A 21,856-nucleotide genomic window follows, 5' to 3' on the forward strand; every position below is an offset into this window, starting at 1 on the left:
TACCACATGTGAATTGCACACATGATCTTTTTTTTATATCATACGCTATTTTGCTGCAAATTAATTAACAGTTTCAAGTTTTATAAAAACTCAATTTCTTACTTTTATTTCAGAGCAACATGCCGAAAAAAAAGTGTATGTTGTGACATTCATTTATTATTTTAAAAACTTATCCTGGTATTGCAGTTTTGAAAAAAAGTATAAAAATATTATAATTTTAATTCAACAAAACAGGATTTCACTTTGACGATATTTACCAACTAAGAAATTTTTAGGCAAATTTCAAAATAAGGCCCAATTTTGTTTTGAGTAGTTTAATTTGAATATAGGTATATAATTTTTTACTACAATTATCGATTTGAATGATAAAATTGTCAGTATCAATCTTTAAATGTCAATTTTTAAGTTGAATATTGCCAGTGCATTGTAAATTTGACCACATGATGTACCTAATATTAATATTATATGAGTTTTTGTGTCTCCTGTAAAAAAGATCTAAAATTCTCTTTTGTTGTTTTAACAATCACCGATTCAATTGTGAAAACGGTTATGGTTAATGGTTACATTAAATATTTAACAAATATTAAAATTTCTCTTAACCAAAAAAAAAAAAAAGTTGCGTATACGCCATAGAGAGCATTTTAAAAAGTTTTAATTATTATTATTTAATTATGAAAAGTGATACAAAAATTACTACCGCTGTAAGAAAACAAACTTAAACAACTGCCTAGCTATGGATTCATTGCTCTTTCTTTTAAATAACAAAATTAAATAATAAAATAAAAAAAAAACTTCTAATAACTGGCACTTTTAAATTTTGTATTTCATTAAAACTTATTAAAAAATCTTGGAAACTGTTTGATTACCTCGGTGTAAACAATTTTTTCACAATTTGTAGATTGTTTGATCTTGTACGAAAACACTTGGTACAATGAAAATTTCTAATATATCCTACATTTTTAAAACAGATCACACAATATGTAGGTATCTACCGTCATAACTCATAAGTATGAATATTATTTTCCTTTTTATAAAGAACGATTTACGTAAATATTTTTCTAAATGTGATTTCTCAATCGCAACTTAATCTGTCTCAAATATATATACTCTATATGACAATTTATGTAATTACACTTGGAACAAAAAAATTTAAAAAAATAATTGATATCGAAGCGAATTTTATTTAATTAACTCAAACATCATCAAACAAGATCGTTGCACTGCTCGAACCATATACCTACTTGACTCATATCATAATTATATGTCCCTCTATTCACATTCACTATTATTTTTGTTTTCTTTTTAAACAAACATTTATAGATAGATTGATAGATATGATATATAAATATCGTATGTATACTATAGCAAGCTACTTGTAAATAAATACACTTTATTCAAGAGTGAACAAAGTGCTCTCAAACACCAGTCATGAAATGAATTCATAATTGCCCTTAAGTTATGCAAACAAAGCAACTTTAGACTAAGTAGCTGGCTGCATCTATAAATTGATTTAAAATATTTGTCTCACAATATGAAATCCAAAAGCCTGTCTAAAAAAGAGTTCCCCAACTGCAACTATATGGAGAAATCTAAGATTGAGACCGGGAGTATAAGATAGAGCAATGTGTGTTGCTTACTCAATTTTGTAGAGTCAGTTTAGTCAGTACCTCAACTCATTGCTCAGAGTCTCTCTTGTAGTGTATTTCAAGTTTATTGCCCTATTAACATGTAAAATCCATCACTATATACGAAGATCTTGAAGCAGGCAGTTTTCTTGGTGTATAGTTGCTGTATGCTGAGTTCTAGAACTCTAGAATGTGCTGAACTATTCGTTTATAGAGCTCTCTTTTCTCACAATCACACTGCATTCTCTATCTAGATATACTTTTGCTTGCTGCTTGTTGTGTTGTTGCATTGAATGAGGTATTTTGCATTTTCTGTATCAGAAAAAAACAAGCGACACACCATCTCTACAATCAAACATAAAGTAGGATGGTTTTTTTTTTTGTTGTTTTGTTTTTGTTGTTGTCTGTATATCTTTATGTGTCTCATTTGATAGACTTCTATAGATACTCATTTTATTACACCATGTAGTTTAGATATTGCAAAAGGGGTTACCATTTTGTAAATTTCATACTTTTTAGATTTGAAATGAAATGTTTTCTTATTTCATGAAAATGAAACAGTTTTGAGAATGCATTTTGGCAATGGAAATTGAAAAAGTAAGAAAAAAGAAAATGACTTTTTCGAAAATATTACCTAAGCTGTGATCATTTATAATAACCGACCGGGCTTTCTGGATAAGAATGCTAAACAGAATGTAGACTGGGCAGTATTTTAAAAATTATATTAATATCAAAGTAGAAAGTACAAAGTTTAAACAAAAATCTTTGAAAAAGTACTATAAGTAGGTACTATTTTTTTTTTTTTTCAAAATTAATTCAAAGATAAAATCCATTTTTTTTTTAATCTGCGTGGAGATCCCAAGGGTCACAGTTCAAACTAAAATGAGTAAAAGTTTTGGTCATCACGTTTCAGAATTCGAATCGAATAATGACGATTTAATACAGTAAAATAAGGAGAAAAAAGGGGTAAATCTCGGAATGAATGTTAGTAGAAATTTTTTTTGCTCAATATCTTCCTTTTACCATTCTATAACATATCCCAAAAGTCTAGAAAAATCTCATGTCCGCTTGTCGCGATTTCAAGGTCAAATCGCGAAATGGAGATTTACAAAATTAGCAAAAATAGGCTATGGTATTATATACACATATGATACATGATTTCAAGGTATTTTTTAATGCTGATTTCAAAAAATCTAAAATCAAGACAATGTGACGTCTCTGGAAAGTTATACCTGTTTTTCATCTGTCAACTCATATTATTATAACAGTTGCAAACTTACTGCCGAAAAACCCTTAGAAGTTATGGTAGATGAACCAAATTTTGCATGAAGATTTTAGAATCCATCATTATTAAAAATCAAAACAATCCATTACAAAAAATATATATACCTACAAAATAATGGTATTTTTTGATGGAGGGGCAAATTTTAGGATATGCACTAAAGAAGATTCTTGTTCATCTTAGGAATAAGTGCTAATAGGCTATTTTTTTCATTTTAATCTTAGTTTGGATATTCTTTAACTACCCTCAAAAATCTAAAAAAATCTCATGTCCGCAAGTCCTAATTTTCTTGGTTTGAAGATAAGGTGCAGATTTGAAAAAATTGAAAAAAACTACTCTTCAGATATTTGTGTCAGATCAACATGAATAAGGTACATTACTTTTCAGCGATGGTCATATTGATTTGTTTGTGGGTTTTGTTGGAATCAGCGTTAAAAAATACCTTGAAATGATATGGGTTATGTTGGTATACATATAAGAATCTAAAATTTTCTTATTATTTTTTTTAAATCTGCACCTAACTTAGTTTAACCTGGAAAATAAGAACTTGCGGTCATGAGATTTTTTTAGATTTTTGACACTAGTTGTAGAATATCCAAACAAAGATAGAAACAAAAATATTAGCCTATTAGCACTAATTCCAAGATTGTACCAGGATGTTTTTTAGTGCACATCCCAAAATTTCCCCTTTTCTCAAAAAATACCATTTTGTCATAGATATAAATGTTTTTTTTGCATTGCATTGTTTTGATTCTTAATGATAATGGATATGAAAACCCTCATGCAAAATATGATTCCGCTACCATTACTTTTAAGGGTTTTTCGGTAGTAAGTTAGCAACTGTTATAATAATATGGGTTGAAAGATGAAAAACAGGTATAACTTTTTTCAGAGATTTCAGATTGCCTTGATTTTAGATTTTTTGGAATCAGCAAATATACCTTGAAATCATGTATCATATTGTGTATATAATACCATAGCCTATTTTTGCTAATTTTGAAAATCTTAATTTCGCGATTTGACCTTGAAATCGCGACAAGCGGATTTTTCTAGACTTTTGAGTTATGTTATAGAATGGCAAAAGGAAGATATTGAGCAAAAAAAATTTCTACTAACATTTATTCATTAAATCCTTATTTGACTGGATTAATTTCTAAACTTGAATTCCGTTTTTTCGGATGCAATTTCCGTCAAGCTTGATAGTAAAGGAACTTCACTTATGAAGTTCTAAAAAGTACTTTTTAGCACTTCCAAACGATTTCTTCTAATAGTCTTCAGAATTCGTAAAAAAAAAACTTAATTTTTACGATATTACTCTTCGTATTATTTTTCTGGCAAAGTTTCTTTCTAAATAGGTAAAAGGGAGGAAAAAATGTACTATGCCTCATGAGATCTTAAAAAAAAAAATACTGAAATTTACGATAAAATTAATGAAACATACAAAATGTTGAAAAAGACAAATTATAAATTATATTTGAACAAAACTTTAACCAATGCATAGTGACAAAAAATTAAAGCAAGTTTTTTCTCTTTTAGTGTGTCCATTTTTGAAAAATATTTATTCAATTTGTCGAAAGAATGTTAACATAATGCTGTTTTTAACACAATGCTGTTCTTTCTATTTTCTATTTGCTTAAAAAAATAAATTAACAATGAGAATACATTTTTCAACAATTATTGTTTTTTTTAAAAGAAGAATTTTTCAATAATAATCAACCTTTAATTTTCTCAAAAGTTTAATCAATTTTTTATTCTATGCGCTAGAAGGAATATTATACGCTGAATTTAAAATACAAGTTTTATGCTGAAAATTGTCCTCAAAAATGTATTTTATCATAATTTTTTTTTCAAAAATTCAAACTGCGTGGTGGACGTTCGTCCACCTCAAGATCTTGATAAATATTAAAAATTATCATTTTTCAACCTTAGTGCAGATGGTCAAACGATTGCAGTTCAAATAAAAAAAAAAAAAAAAATGTGGGCATTTTTTAATTTGTTTTTTGAAGATCTCCTAAACAGGGTTGGACAAACATTTTTGTTTATAAGTATAAAGAACTTAAGGTGGATAAAAGTTTGGTTTTGAGTGTTTATCAACCCAATTTATACGAAACAACTTTTTCTGAACAAAAAAAAAATAATTGTCTAGCTCTCATACAATTGCAGCTAGAATTCCGCCTTGAAAGGCATAATATAAAAAAGTCTTAGAAGTCACCACTATTTTGTCTTGCTTTTGATTTATTAAGAAGCTTTCGTTATTCAAAACACTTAATTCGGTGATATCAGGACCGATAACAAGACCTTAAAAAGATAACAAAAAGAAGCGATTTAGTCAATCGATATGGATAATTTTTATTGCAAAAAGGAAAGATGGAAAAGCTTAGCAAGTGGTTTTCCCAGCGTGAAAAAATACATACAAAATTAATACATAGACATACAAAAACTGAATCAAGAACTTCATGTACTGTTGTCTCTATTAACCCTCTGTAGGCACACCTCTTTTTTGCGAATTTGGTTTATACTTTTTCATGTCGCTAGAACTTTTTTCGGTCTCACCCTTTTTCACCCTTATAAAGACACTTTTTTGTGACCACTTTTAATTTTTGTCCTGCCAAATTCGCACCCGTGTGCCGACAGAGGGTTAAGATACAAACGAATAATCCTCCTGATATTATTTACGTGCTCAAGCATTGGGAAAGTTATTAAATTTTTTTCCATCATAAAGGAAAAGTGAAGTATGATTTTGTTTACCTACTATCTTCGGATTCAGTGCATTTTTTGTACCTCAATTTTTTCAAATTTGGCTTTCGAAATATGGACTTGGAAGTTTTTTTTTCTGAAAAACGGGTGGCTTCAAAACTTCAAAATCTTTGAGACTTTTCTAACCCCTATAATTTTTCCGAAAATAATATGCGCCCAATAAGGAATTCGTTTCCACAAAGTCCGTATGCTAAATAGATAGTGCGCGAATGATGAATTTGTCTTTCTGCTATCAAATCTTGCTACTTTATATGCGAATACTGCGAATCATTGGATTATTTTGGACTATAAGATTATTCGAGATACAACAACACATAATGCATAATGTTTGAAGTTCTTCTAACAAAAACGCTGGTAACCCTAATTGCATCAAACAGGGTAAACTGCACATTTAACATACATACATCATGTTGCTGCTGCTTCTCCGATTTCTATCGATGTTCATTGTGCGCTCTTTGCTCGCAATTTATTTCGTTGATGAGTGAGCTGAGAAGTTTTGTTGTTTGTTGTTTTTGTTATTGTGTATAATGATGGTAGATAGCCATAGCTAGCATAAAACAAGCAATACAATGAGCTGCTGACCTCCGGGCCTGTATACAGTGTACAAAATAAAGGGGGTGCAATTGGCATTTATAGTCATCGTCACCAAACAACACATCAGCATCGGCTCACAATTTGACATCACCATGGCATCGTCATCAATATATTTAGTCAACCGAACAAAATATGTGGAACGTATGTATATGCAATCGAAGCGACTCTATAATTCGACATATCCCAGCGTTACACCTCAAGCATAGAGAACTCACCAGGGCAAAAAGACGACATCCACATCAAGCATCGAGCAGACAGAAGTACCATCGCGCATTCCCATTATTTATATAAATCGTCTTCTTCGACATTGCCATCACCGACAAATGTATCTTTTGCTTCTTTGGTTAAACATTGTCGATGTTTTTTTTTTTTTTTTTTCATTTTTATCTCAAAGATACGCGAACCGAAATGAAGTTGGATATGAAAAACCTATACACAGTCAGCACTAAAGCAGAGCCAACAACAAAAGACATATAAGAACATGAAGATGAGGGGGAATTTAAAAGGTGGAGCAGAACAAAGGGGGTGGACGGTGGTGGTGGACAAAAATGAATATCTTTTACTTTTTATTTTTTTTTTTTTCTTTGTTCAAATGAAACTCACTCGCTCATTTATTCTTTCTCATTCTCTCCACTGTGGAATTCTCTATGTTTGTCTCATTTTCTTTTACTCTCCGATTCTGTGTGAATCATTTTATGTGTGTGGTGTGCCCTGCGCGCGCTATGTGTAGCTTGCTGCTGCTTGCCTTTTGAGATGTCCATAACCTCGAAGATTTGTTTTCTATACACAACATCTTGATGCCAGTGCGAGGTACTTTAGGTGTATGATACCACATTTTAGGGTAGAATTTTACAAGCAATTCAGCGGTGTGGTTATTTCTTGGATATATCTTAAGATTATTGATATTTGGCAATGTTTTTGATGAGAGAATATAATATTGGAATAGCTTCTATCTAATTGGAAATACGGAAATGGTCATAAGAAATGTATAGATTCGATGGATACGAATTTCTTCAAACAATGTTTATTTGTCATGATTAATCTGATGCAACTTTTACTTGGAGGTGGCGCAAGTCATGTTATTTGAATCCAGCAAACCAGCAAATTGCAAAAAAAAAAAATAAAATCTAATTTGTTTCTTGTTTAAAAAGTCCAGTTTTTATTTTTAATTTTTTCTCATAACGAAGCAACTTGTCGTAACTTATACCCGTGTGTCGTGTCGTCGTTATAGTAGGTTGAGGTATCTACTATACTCGTAAGTCTTGCAAGTAAATTGCAATAATTTATTAACTTTTATTGAATCAGAATCATCCATTCAATTTGAAAAAAAAACTTCGCACGGGCAATGCTTCGCTTGCTTGGTTGACTCGGCATGATGCGGGTACGGATGGGGGTTTTTGCTTTATATTTTCTGTCTCTGGTTATTTGGTCTCCCTCGATATCTTCGATTTATTGTATACTCGACTCGACTCGAACTCGTTGCCGCTATCTCACTCATGCACTTATGAAATTGTCGTTGGATGGATATCCAGTTAAAGATACTTTTTTTTTTCTTTATTATTGCTATAGCTGGTTATCCGTTTTGTTCATACGTTAAGCAGAGCGAACGAAGGGACGGTCGGAGGTTGGGTCGGCTCGGTTTGGTCGGTGGCGATGAAAAAGAATGTGTGTGCACACGAAGAATATGAAAATCATGCACAGTGACACAGAACAGTGTTGTCGAAATTGTAATTATTATGGAATCATTTATAATGTTGGTAATTTATTGAGAAGTGATGAATTAAAAAGAGATAAAGTCATCTCATTTCTTAATCGCAAGTAGGTACTAATTTTATTAAAATAAAAACATTTTAAGAACCAAATATAGTAAGTACCTAGATCTACTAAATTCATCGAATTGATATTGTATGTATTTACATTTAAAAATATTTATTAGAAATTTCAGTAAAAACGAAAAGGTAAGTCATAAAACCATCTTCAAGTGAATTAATGCAAAACTTAACGAAAATTTTCATACATTAGGTACCTGCATAGTTCCAAACATGTGTGGATACAAATACTGAAAATTAACAAAGTGCAGCTTGAATTTTGAAGAAACAATGCACAAGGATAAACGATAAAACTTACAAAATGTTTTGGAAACAGAAGGCTAGGAACATATTGTCTGATATCATTTTTCAACTTACAGAAATCAGAAATTTCAGACGAGATCATGGTCATCATCCTAAAATATATCACTCACATCTTCAATCAAATTTTAACAACGTGTGAATATCCTCTTTCGTGGAAAAGGGCTAAGATTATTCCGATATCAAAATCTCAATCTCAAATTAATTCTGAATTTAGACCTATAGCAATTTTGCCTTTTTTATCTAAGGTTTTTGAGAAGTCTATATTGAAACAAATGCAAGTTTACCTCAAAAGCAACGCACTTTTAAGCCCAGCGCAATCTGGGTTTAGAGCGCAAAGGAGTTGTTAAACTGCCCTCTTGCTTGTTGTAGATGATATCCGCAAAAGCTTGGACAACAACTGCTCTACGTTTCTAACCTTATTAGACTTCTCCAAAGCCTTTGATACGGTGAACCATTCTCTCCTCTGTAAAAAGCTGCTGCATGCCTTTCGTTTTTCTCCCCTGGCAGTGAAACTAATAAGCTCATATCTAAATGGTCACCTGCAATGCACGGCTGTAGGAAATAATATTTCATCGTTGCTTGGCGTCCCGGCTGGAGTCCCGCAGGGATCTATTCTTGGGCCGCTACTATTCACACTTTATGTAAAAGAGCTTCCTCAAGTCACTAAGTATTGCACCGTCCATATGTTTGCGGACGACGTCCAACTTTATCTTAACTTCAACTTAGACCGTGTTTGCAACGCTATCCAGAAAATGAATGCACATTTAGAGATAATTCAACAGTGGGCAATTAAACATAATCTATCATTGAATCCAGCAAAGTCGAAAACCATATGCATATTTAAGCGAAAACTAGATACTTCACTTTTTCCGCCTATGAAACTTGGTCAGTCTTCTATAGAATATGTATCTAAAGTTCGCAACTTTGGAATTATCTTTAACGATTCTCTCACTTGGACTGATCATGTTTCGGCTGTAATTGGCAAGGTCTACAGTGGTCTTCGACTTTTATGGTCCACGCAAAGTTCATTGCCTCCCAATACCAAAATGTTACTTGTAAAGTCTTTATTATTGCCAATCTTGTTATACGGATGCGAGATATTTTGCTGTGTCGACTCTATTACTAGAAGGAAATTGAACGTTGTCTACAATAATCTGTCCAGATACATTTTCAAAAAACGCTTGTTCGATCGTATATCAAACTTTTTCATGCAGATCATGGGCATTAGCTTTGAAAACCTCTTAAAGTTCAGAACTCTAACACTTTTTTATAATATAAAGCAGACTAAGCAACCTGACTATTTGTACAGCAGATTAGATTTTGCAAGTTCGCAAAGAACATCTTCTTTTATTCTACCTCGTTTTTATTGTTTGCAATCGGAGCGCTCATTCTTCGTACACGCCGTCTCTTTATGGAACTCATTACCCCTTTCACTTAGGAGAAGTACAAACATGAGTAATTTTAAAAGTAACCTTTTCATTCACTTGGCCAGTGATACATAGATAGATCTTATTTATTTATTTTATTAGCTCAAGCTTTTATCAATTAATAATGTATTTTTAAACATAATATTTAATTTTAATTTAAATTTAAATTCCAAAAAAATATATATAACTGTAAAGCATTCACTACCTATAAGATTCTTCTTAATGTGAAATCATTTTTCAATCAATAAATGTAAATGTAAAATGTAAATGTAAATGGTCAGTAAAAGGACCTGCCTCAAGCTGATTTTTGAAGCAATTGTTAGAGCAGTAGGTATAAAAACCACCAATTCAACAGTGATGACTTTTGGCATTTTATTAAACTGAAAAAGTTTCCACCTATTTCCATCTTATTTCTTTACAATTTGATAGATGGAATGTCAAGGCATTGTTAGAATTGATAAAACACAAATGCTGGGAACTAAATATATGGACATTATAAAACGGGCAGAATTAAACATTTAACATGTTTTTAAACCTTAAAATGAGATTTTTTTGTTTAACCAAGTACTTTTAAATTTAACAAGCCTTCAAACGCTAAACTAAACAATTAATTTAACACTAAATGACTATTTTTGGCTCATTTAGTTTGAAAAATGTCATCAGATGATCAGATGCAGTAAAGAAGTGAATATAACTTGATATTTTGTTTTTGTAACATTTTAGTTACAAATACAAAATGAAACAAATAAATTTCGACATTGCGCGACATTTTATTTAGAATAATATTGGTCATCTTCGTTCGACGATGAAGAGCAACACAAATTAATTTGCCAAGAAAGAGTATTTCGGGTTCACAGGAATCCAAACTCTCATTATGACGATGTTGCTAAAAAAAATTATGCTCCGACTATCCAAACCGTTATTTCTCTTTTTTTTATTAATTAAATGAAAAAAAAAAGAATTTTGTTTGTTTTCTTATTTTTTTTGTGTTTCTTGGCATTTTTTCAAAACATAGGTACATTTTTCTCATTTTTGCGCATTTTCGTTTATTTGAAACAGTTGGATATTCACTCATATCTTCGTAGAAGTAAAAGTTTTTGGACCGGCATTCTTTCTTAATAAGCTTATTAAGCAGCTCTAAAGTTATAAGATGATGTAGTATATTTTGCCAAAGAGTTACCTAAGTTTCTGAACTTTTCTCTCAGTTTTATGTTCTTTAAGTTAACAGACCAAAGTGGACAGAGCATGAGTTTTGATAAAGCATCATTGAGTGCATCCATAAATAATAGACCAGTGCCAATAATTTTTGAAAATAAAAAATATATTAGCAGCATATGGGTGGTGGGAAAATTTAGGATAAATGGTATATGAAAGGGGAAAAATAAATTGCCCACAAAAAAATTGGGGGAAAGGGGGTGGGTGGGCGAAGAAGTGGGGTGGGTGTCAAAAATCATGTTTTTTTACGATTTCTTTCAAAATTAGAAGCCCTATCGAAAAAAGTCAAATGCAAAAGTTGTAGGTAGTATAAATGTCTACAGCTTTTACTCAAACAATTTTTTTCTATAACCTCAAAAATATTGAAAAAAATGTAAAAATACGATTTTTTGATTTGGTTTGAACTTGGTTAAAAATTACTTTGTTATGTTTTCTATCTATTTAAAATGTTTTTTGAGCAAAAAGTTAATTTTTGGATTTTTGACGAATTTAATTTGAAAAATAGCCTATTTTTCAATCAAAAAAGTTACCGAAAAAAATTTTGATTTTGAAGTTTAGAATGCAATTATTTAGCTTAAAACCGTTTTTTAAGGATTGTGTGGAAAAACTATACTTTTGTTTTAGAAAATATTGGGAAAAATTGAAATAAAACAAAAAAACGATTTTTAAAATTGATTTTTCCGTAAATGACAGTAATATTGGCGAGAAATAGAAACCAAACCATACTTTTCTAATGGTCATTGACCTTTTTAATTTGAATAGAATAGCACTAGAATAGCTCTAACGTGCAAAGTTTTTGAGATATTGAATTTTGAACGTCCCAAATTCTATTTTTCTGATTTTTGGCATGGCAATATGTCAAAAACGTGATGTGATAGAATTTTTCTGACTTCAGATTCGAGCTCAGCGCACAAAAAACCATTAGAAAAATATACTTTGATTTTTTCTGTTTGATTTCACTAGTAAAATAGTACATAAAATCAAGAAATAAAAAAAAATTGTTACACTCATGAAACTTGGCAAAAAGTTTGCTTTTGGGATAAGAACCAAGTACAAAAAAAAGTCTATAAAAATAAGTTGGGTGGAAGGGTGTTTTTTCGCGGACAAGAGGGAGGGGTTGAAGGTCAAAAATATAGTGAAAAAAATTATTTGTCGAATATCATCATATGACACATGTTTTCAAGGTATTTTTTGATGCTGAATCTAATGACATAATAATGACATAATAAATAAAGTCAATACGATTGCTCTAAGAAAAGTTATTGCCGATTAAAAACAAGGGTGCTTGTTTTTTTACTTCAACAGGTAAAATATAACCGAAACCCATGTGAAAAACATGCTACACTGATAAAATTCAGGAAGGGATTCATAAAAATCTTAAAATTATTTTTGGTGAAAGGGTGTTTTTTTGATGGGTTAAGTTGTGTGTGAGGAAGGTATCATAACAGCTGACTTAAGTTTTATTAATTTTTAAAACTTGGTGTAAATGTTTTGGTTGGTATAAGAATTAAGAATCTATAAAGTGCACAAAATTATCTTGAGTGAAAGGGTGTTTTTTTTTTTAAGAAATGATGAAATTCGAAATTAGTTCCACAAAAACTAGGAAAAAATTGTTACACCAATGAAAATTGGTAAAAATGTTTAATTTATAACAGAAACCAAGAACCCGAACAGTCTATACAAATATTTTAGGTTAAAGGGTGTTTTTTTGGGAAATAGGGAAAAATCCGCGATAAGTCCCATAAAATCAATGGTATAAATGGTACCCTTACAAAATTCATTAAATACATATGCTCTCTTTCCCATGGGAATTACGAATAATGTAAGTCTATAATTTTTTTTTATGTTTAAGTGTGTTTTTTTTTTAAATAAGAAAAATATGGGTTTATTTAAAAAAGTGTGCATTACAAGAGTAATATTAGTGGTACCCTATTGAAATTTAGCAATTACATATGTTACTTTTAAGATAAGAAACAAGAATGTAAAGTGTCTATAAAAATATCATGGTTGAAAGGGTGTTTTTTTTTTTTAGTGAAAACAAAAATGATGGGTCACCCTAATGAAATTTGGTAAAAACATTGATTTTGGGATAGAAAGCAAGAATAAAGAGTTTTCATTTAAAAAAATTTTGGTGAAAGGGTGTTTTTTTTTTCGAAGAGACAGTAAAATCTGCAATTGGTCCCAAAGAGGTATTAAAATACTTAATTTTTTAGACTCGTTTCCTTTTTCTAAGACTTAGAAGTTCATACGCTTGGAGACCGTTATAATTTTGTCAGTTGTGAAATTGTTGTTATTTTTTTAATGAGCTATTAAATACACATGTTTAACCGAATTTTTCAATTGTGAACTTTCACTTATTTAAAATCCATAAGTAACCTTCGCATGTCATATTAATAACAATTATCCTCATTACTAAATCGACAGCACTGACCAAACAACATTATTGGGAATATATGGGCAAAGGGTAAATTCTAGACATGCAGACACACAGTTCAGATCAACAGAAAATACAAAAAAGTAAATATAGTTGACGACAATTCATACCGAATTTATGTAAAAAAAAAATTAAAACATAATCCACCTCGTACATTTTATTTCCACTCACAACATATTCGAATATGTACCTACCTACAATATTAAAAAAAAGAAGGCAAATGTACTTTATGTATGACAGATATAGCGGTAGGTATGGAATACACGTTCCCACCACTCTTTCCCAAACAATATACAAAAAAAAAGAAGAAAAGAAAAAAAAAACAAAAATTCCATCCAAGTAAGAACAAGTACACATAACCTATCTACCTAGAAAAAAAAACCCAAGAAAAAAGTATAAACGTAGTTTTAATATACCTTTGTACCTTTTAATAAGTGTAGAAAATATATACATTTTTTTTTCTATGAACTTACCAATTGTTTTTTTTTTATTTCTTTTATAAATGCACAGGTAATCCCATCATATTTGCATTTTAAATTTATTAATCCACTTTTATGTATAGTTTCGAGGTGATTGTATGCCTAATTATAATTTCAAAAAAAAAATGTATGTAGGTTGGTAATAAGTTGTATATGTATATACAATTGCGTGTCACCGACTTACGGATGATTGAATGACTGACTTCCTAACTGACAGACAGACCACGCTGATAGCTTGGCTACTTTTACAACAAAACGACAATGACGACTACCATATAGAGAAGACGTTAAAAACCAAGACGAATACAACAACAACGACGACGACGCATCGACCAAAATGCGCTCAAGGCGACCCAATTGAACGACCAACCGACAACGATTACGACGAATGACGAACGGGCCGAACCGTTCAACAAACAATCACACACAATATCTTTCTCTCTGTGAGAATGATGATATGATACAATACAACGTTTTATTGTATCTTTTATTCTCTATAATATTTATGTAGGTAGCTAAAGCAAGAAGATATACCCCTTGCCTATAATTTTCCACACAACGTCTTCGTTCGCATCCACAAAACTCACTCACTTTACTCAACTGCTGCCACTTTTCGCTACTTTTGTATCTGTCTCATGAGAAGAAGAAATATAATTTCCACTTTGTACTCGAACAACTCAACTCTTGTCTTTTTGTTTTTTTTTTTGTTTATAATTTCTCATAAAATTAACAAAAAAAAATAAAAACAAATTCATAAAAATTAAGAAAACATAAAAAAGATACACTTTATCCGGCAACCACGGCAGCAGCGTTACCACTTAAAGATACAAATATGAATTTTAGATTCGATTCGACTTGAATTGGGGATAAGATGATTTTTATATATATTTTTATTGTGTCGCGGCGTTATGAGAGCACAGCAAAAATTTTATCTTGTATCTATAACTCTATTCAATTAAAGACTATAAATGGATTTTGATTAGTTTTATTGAGCTCATTTTAGATACTTTCAATTCAAATCACTTTTTAGCAAAAAAAAAAGAAAGATACTTTTGAGTACTTTTTTTTGAGTATTAATAATGGATTAACTTAAGTACATTTAAGTTGGATTGATTTGTATCTTTTTAATTTAAACACCTGACCGTATTGTATCTAATCCGATAGAATTATGAGGAAAAATCTTTACCTACTCCTAACCATTACGAGATAAAAATTTCAACTGTGTGTGAAAAAACAGGGAAGAGAGGTCGGTCGATTGTGAATGGAAATGGAAGTTGGTTGGTTGGTTGGAATGGAATTTGGAATATTGTGGATTTGGATGGAAGTTGAACGCAGTCAGAGTACACATCTAGATATAAATTTTATACTCTTCTCTGCTGCGGCAAAACAAACGGACACAGAAAAACCATATAATGTACCCTCTACTCGCTTCGTCGTACAATTTATATTAAATGAGCACCACGGCTATAGAACGGCACGACACACAAACGAAAAACGTTAACATACGAGAGTACATCAGAGCGCTTATAAAATACACAGATTGAGATTGAAGCCCACGGGTTTATACTACTTACTGTAGAGGTACCACTGATGGGGAACACTACAGAGCAGCACAGGGTGGTGTGGTGCGGTGGGATTTGTTATATTGTAAAACGGGAAAATAAACGACACAATCGTCGTACGACGACGACGACACGACATTTACAAATAAAATGCGAAGAGAATATAATTTTGTTGAAAAACTGAATTTGTGCACATATAACACAAATACAATCAAACAAAAGATACAGATACAAACAGTTTTATATTGGAAACAAAAGATGAAAAAAAAAATAATACAACAATCGTTGTCGGCCGCTCTCTTTAGAAGATATAAAATGCGGTGCGGTGAATATGTCAGCTCAGCTAGAGCGAGTAGAGATAGGATAGAGGTAGGTAACATGGTGGTTCATTTCGGTTAAATGGGTAAAAGTTGCATTGTGTCCTGTCTCTCATATCTCATTCCCTGTTTTTTTTCGAGGGAATTTTATTTTTGTTCCTATTTTTTTGGATAGATGGATAGATATGGTAGAAATGTCGCAAAAATGAATGAAACCTTGGGACTTTTCGAACTTCTTATTTTTCTTTAATTTGTTTGAATATCAAAGGAGTGAGTTCGACTTAAAATTCAGAAACACTTTTTAGTTTGATAAACAAAAGTCATTTCAATTTTATTCGTGTCTGACAAAGGGAAAAAATAATAATGGTAGGCACCTACCTATTTAGGAAGTATCACAATTTTAATGAATTATAAATTTAATTCGTAGAAACTGCGAAGTTTTTAGCTCCCTGAAGCCAGAACTGCGGCCTCTATTTCTATTTTCCGATATCTTGCTCTGTATGAAAGAATACAAATGGCGTTGTCGAGTAGATCCCATCAACTTATACATCTACGATACTCATCCTTAACATCGGAACCTCAGTTTTTTATAAATAGTGTTCGTCTATGGAATAATCTTAAACGCGATATCATCTTAAAATGTTTGAACAGACAAGTAACCTACAAACAATTATCCTAGTATTTATAAACGTCGTATAACTTTATACAACTGTTTAAATTTGGAAAATGTGATTAGATACCTTAGAAACCTTGTTGTCACAGATTTATCACAGATTGTGAACTTAATTCTTTTAAATATCAAGCTTAAAAATTAATGTTTAATGAAAAATATTTATACAAAATACAACCTAATATATAAAAAAAAGAATATAAGACTTGCCGCGAATAATGTGATTATTATTTTTATTAAATAAAGCATATTTCTAACAATTTGAAAAAATTTATACAGTGTAGTAGACAAAAATCTAATAAATACGACTATTAATGTTTAATCTTTATTTAAAATTAACTTAATTTGCTTTTGAAATTTTTTAACTATTTTGTATTATCCTTATATATTTGTAATAATAGCTTCTCACTACCTTACAGTGTTAAGTAAACGATAACAAAATTGAAATTGAAATTTCCAAAACCCCCAAAAAATAATTTATGTTTTTATATTCAAACGGCCATCCCAAACCAAAAATCATCCACCTTATCTTCAGGAGATATTAAAAATACAAATTTTCAAATTCCCAACAAAAGTTACGCATACACCACAGTGTACCTATGAAAATTTCAAAGTCTCCTGAAAAATATTTTATTTTTTTTTCAAAAATTCACATTTTTGTCATTTTTCCACCATACTTAAGGAAGATATTAAAACAAAAAATTGTACTGAAAAATTCAAAGTCCCCTAAAATCTCCAAAAACTATATTTTTTTTTTTCAAATAAATTCAAATTGACTAAATAAATTTCAAAATAAAGCTATTTTAAAATTTATTTTGCATTATTTCTTATCTATTTTTACTATTACTTGATATTATGAAGAAGGCAGAAGACTTGTGTTCCTTAGATTTTACAGTGATTAGTCAAGCCACAACGTAAACGGCAAAGGACCAGAGGTATTCATTCAATTCTCAAAAACTAAAAATTAAAAAAATGATAAACTTAAACATTTTCAACTAAGCGGTTAAGACTTTATCATTAATGAAAAGTGCTTTTTATTTATTAAATGAACTTTTATTTGGGGCATTCTATACATGATGGAAGTAAATGTAAAGTATTTTTAAAAGTTATAATATGATCCTCGCACGCAGAAAAAAGACATGATAAAAATTAATGGAATCTGTTTTAAATTAAAGGGATTACTAAACAATGTAGGTACCTGTTAGAAAAAAATAGCTATCAAACATTAACGTTCTTAGCGGATTTTAAATGAAGTTGATTTAATAAGAAATCTTGTTGTTTTAAGTAGATTGGTTTTAAGATGAGTATCATCTTGTTTTAAAGTGAGCTTTCTGCTATATATGTAGGTATAGGTTTTTCAAGAAAAGTTTTATTGTTTAAAGTACGTTTTTCAAAATTTTTAAGTTGGTGTCGTGTCATAGGTGGTGATCAATTTGTAAATAAATTTTAATTTTGGTTCATATTAGGAAGTTAGGGACCAAATGTATGCGGCAACATTTCTCACTTACCTCCTTTTTTGCCTACCTCAATGCATCAAAAGTATGTGCCGAAAAGTGTGTAGATAAGTTATTAAACAGAACATAAATTGTCAGATCATAAAACGGTTTGGGGTAGGTTTTTATTTATTATACATTAGCGTCTTTTCTGCACTGAACGCATTCATCAAAAATACAAAATAATATTATTTATGTATGACACTTAAAACATTCTTTATTCAGTCTTTAAATTGTATGTATTTTTTTAACTTTGTATCATTATTTTTTTTTTTAGTTCCTTTTAACACTTGATCATTCTATCTACTTAACATGATATAAGATCATTCTGAAAGGAAAATGCCACAAGTGCTTTAAAATTCTTAACTCTTTCTTTAAGTTATGCTATTTTTATAAAGTTCTTCAGTTGATGGTGTACGGTGGTCTTAAAAACGCGGCAGGTTTTATAAAAATGGATCCCTAAAGTAATGATGCAGATTTGTTCGAAATTATCTCAGGATTCCAAATTTGTAAGTTTCAAAATCGTACCTGATCCCTTTTTTGAGTTACAGGCATTATACATACATATATATACATTTGACTTGCAATGGAAAAAAAAAATTAAACAAAAAACAAAAGCACATTATAATGTCCTATACTTTTTTGGAAAGCTTAAATATACTCCTTTAATTTGATGTTTATTTGAAGTTGATTTAGTAAATAGTTTTTGAGAAATTTAATTTTAAAGTTATTATTTTAGAAAAAAAATATTTTTTTTTTCTTTTACTTTATTTTACTCTATTGTTTTTAATAAAAGGTAAAATTTTTTTACACAAATCAATGCTCTCATTGATTTTAAGTCAAAAACAAAAAACCGCATGTTTAAAAGAATCTTAGTTTTTGAGAATTAAGAAAAATGTATCTTTTCTCCAATTTTTTTTTAGCTTTTTTTAAATTTTTTTTTCAAATAAAAAAAAATTAGCCTCAAATTAAATGGAAAAAAGGTCACTGTAACACGCTGCTGATCAGGACGTCTTCTTTTTTTTTAAATTAACGCGAAAAGTCAACGAGGATTCATGAAAAATGGCTCTCACGATGAAAATCGAGAAGAGATTTTGTGGTCCCTGAGGACCTTAGCTGTCCTGAAATCTATGTAATATGGGATATTTTTCTGTTATACGTAATATTATAACTTTTACATTTCAAAAATAGTCCTGAAATATTCAGAACGTAATAAAAATAACTTTAAAATATATAAAAATTAAAAAAAAAAATACAAAACTCTGAAAAAAAAAACATTTAAAAAAAACACCAAAAATTAACAAAAAATCTCAAAAAAGGTGCCAAAATACCACTTCGCTCTTGGGGTTGATTCTGAGTCACACTTAGTGTGATTAGAACTTACAAATCTGTTGATTAAATAACCATTATACACATTTTTCCTTAGGAACAAATGAACCAATAATAAAAGTGCCTATCTTTTCTTTCCATTTTTGAAAAACTAGAATAGTTTTTTGCATCTTTTTTTAAGGATTTGACTAAGAACTAAAGAACATTCAATTTTGAAAAAACTTGTACCTTGTAATTCAAAAAAAAAAAAAATTATTATTTTTTTTTTTAATTTGACTTTGAAATTAAATTTCTCAAAAACTATTTACTCAATCAACTTCAAATAAACATCAAATTCAAGGAGTATATTTTAGCTTTCCAAAAAGGTATAGGACATTATAATGTGCTTATGTTTTTTGTTTAATTTTTTTTTTTTTCATTGCAAGTCAAATGTATATATATGTATAATGCCTGTAACTCAAAAAAGGGATCAGGTACGATTTTGAAACTTACAAATTTGGAATCCTGAGATAATTTTGAACAAATCTGCATCATTACTTTTGGGATCCATTTTTACAAAACCTGCCGCGTTTTTAAGACCACCGTGGGTGGCTGTTTGTTTTCATTCATTCAAAATTCATTGTTAATATTGGCATAGTAGAAACCGATGTTTTAATGTAAGTGAAGTAGTCATTAAGAGCGATACATGGCATAGTAATGACAAGTTACAATCCAAGTTAATTTTTGTGTCTAAAATCTGGAAACTCAAAATATTATTAAAATCTTGACCCATATCACCTAAAAAATTAAAAAAAATAACTAATTAAAAATAAAATAAATAAAATTACCAAATATGTAATGAGAAAAATAAAAAAACAATTAACCCATTGAAGCAATCCATATTATATGACAAAGACGTTATTGTTAATCCTCTCTTTTTTTGTATACTCTTTTTCTATTCAACAAACATTGTTTGTCCCATTTTTTTGAGTGACCTCAAAACATATTACCTATAAGAATTATTTTTTTTTTTTCACTGAAAAAATGCACACATACAAACAAAACACGCATACAAACACACAAATAAATACATACCTCCATTCCATACTCAACCCAACAACAACCTACCTACAAAATATCACACTATACCTATTAAAATCAAATCAAAATAATTTATGAGATAGGTGTACCTATTCGTGACACTAATTGTTCATCGTTTAAACTAATAAATTAATAAACTTACACAACAAATTAAAAAAAAAAAAAATTCCTTTACATTTTTTTTATTTTAAATATTTGATAACCCTTATTTGCATTTGGAGGAAAAAAAAATATTCATATAAAAATGATGATTTAAATTATAAATTATTATTCAACACTTGCCTACAATTGACATGAGACTATTAATTTATAAATTGAATTAAATTGTTTATAAAAATTTATGTTAATTGTGTTTAAAAATAGAAATACAATTTATTACTATAAAAATCCTATAACCTACCTTTGTCAGGCCACCGCCACTATACTCCAAAGATATTTTTTTTTATTTATTTATTTTTTTCTCTTTAAAATTTTTCTGCTGCGTTGTATCGTTTATTTTTTGCAATTTTTATTTTGTTTTATCTTTAAAAACCACCCCGACATATTCGTGCGACACACTCAACCACTTCACGACATGCAGGCATAGGTGTAATCCAATAAATTAATTTTATTTTATCGCTATTAGGTATATACGAATATGTAAAAAAAAAAAAAAAACAAACAAAAAGAGAATTAAGTGGAAAATCAACTTTTTCACTTTTTATTTCATGTTTTTCCGGACCAACTATTCATATAATACTCTTATTACACCTCTTCCACACTATTTTTATACTAGACTTTAGTACTTAATTGTGCTAAACTGGCAAACATCAGAGCGAAATAGCAATAGCAAAAAAAACACCATACACACTCTGTTTGGCTGCTACTCTAAAACCAAACCGAACGGATGAAAAACCGATTCGCGCGACACAAAGAAAACAACGAAAAAAAAAGATACAAAAAAAAGATTGAATTAAATCTAAAACTCGAATTGGAAACGAAATAGATAGATAGAAAATGAGTACTCGTTGGTCGTCTACAACAAATATTCAACCTCAACTCTCAACAACAACCGGAACTATCTCTAAAATACACTAAGAAATACAACTATACTCTCGGCAAATGTATCTAGATACAAAGAAGAACAACGAACAAATAATAATAATAATAACACACCGAGAAGACCAAAAATAGAGCGACGAAGCACTGGCGTATCGATTTTTCAAAAATCCAATTCCACCACCAAAAAGCATCAGAGTTATATCTGCGAGAGGAAAAAAAAACCAACTCAAATCCTCTAAACTTTAGCAAAACCAAAGTATCTATCGGATTAAATCGATTTAACCACTAAATCAAAGTATTTCGCACTTATTTTCACGGCGAATATAATTATAAATTGATATTTTCAAGTTTATTTTTTTCCAAAAGAGTGTCCAATTACTGGCTTCAGAAGAAACTTTGTAGGTACGCCTTATAGGTGT

The 21,856-nt window shown here is 29.9% G+C and overlaps 1 protein-coding gene across 1 annotated transcript in view; it reads right to left on the minus strand.

The window, feature by feature from the left end:
- The window catches only part of LOC129907413 (bromodomain adjacent to zinc finger domain protein 2B), a 92,145-nt gene extending 71,136 nt beyond the window's left edge, over nt 1–21,009 (minus strand). Inside the window, exon 1 of the mRNA XM_055983604.1 lies at nt 20,797–21,009. The gene's annotated coding sequence lies outside the window, so the exon portion shown is untranslated. The remainder of the gene's footprint in view (nt 1–20,796) is intronic.
- Nucleotides 21,010–21,856: the final 847 nt, after the last annotated feature.

Source organism: Episyrphus balteatus, chromosome 1 (assembly GCF_945859705.1).
Source record: "Episyrphus balteatus chromosome 1, idEpiBalt1.1, whole genome shotgun sequence".
Classification (NCBI taxonomy): domain Eukaryota; kingdom Metazoa; phylum Arthropoda; class Insecta; order Diptera; family Syrphidae; genus Episyrphus; species Episyrphus balteatus.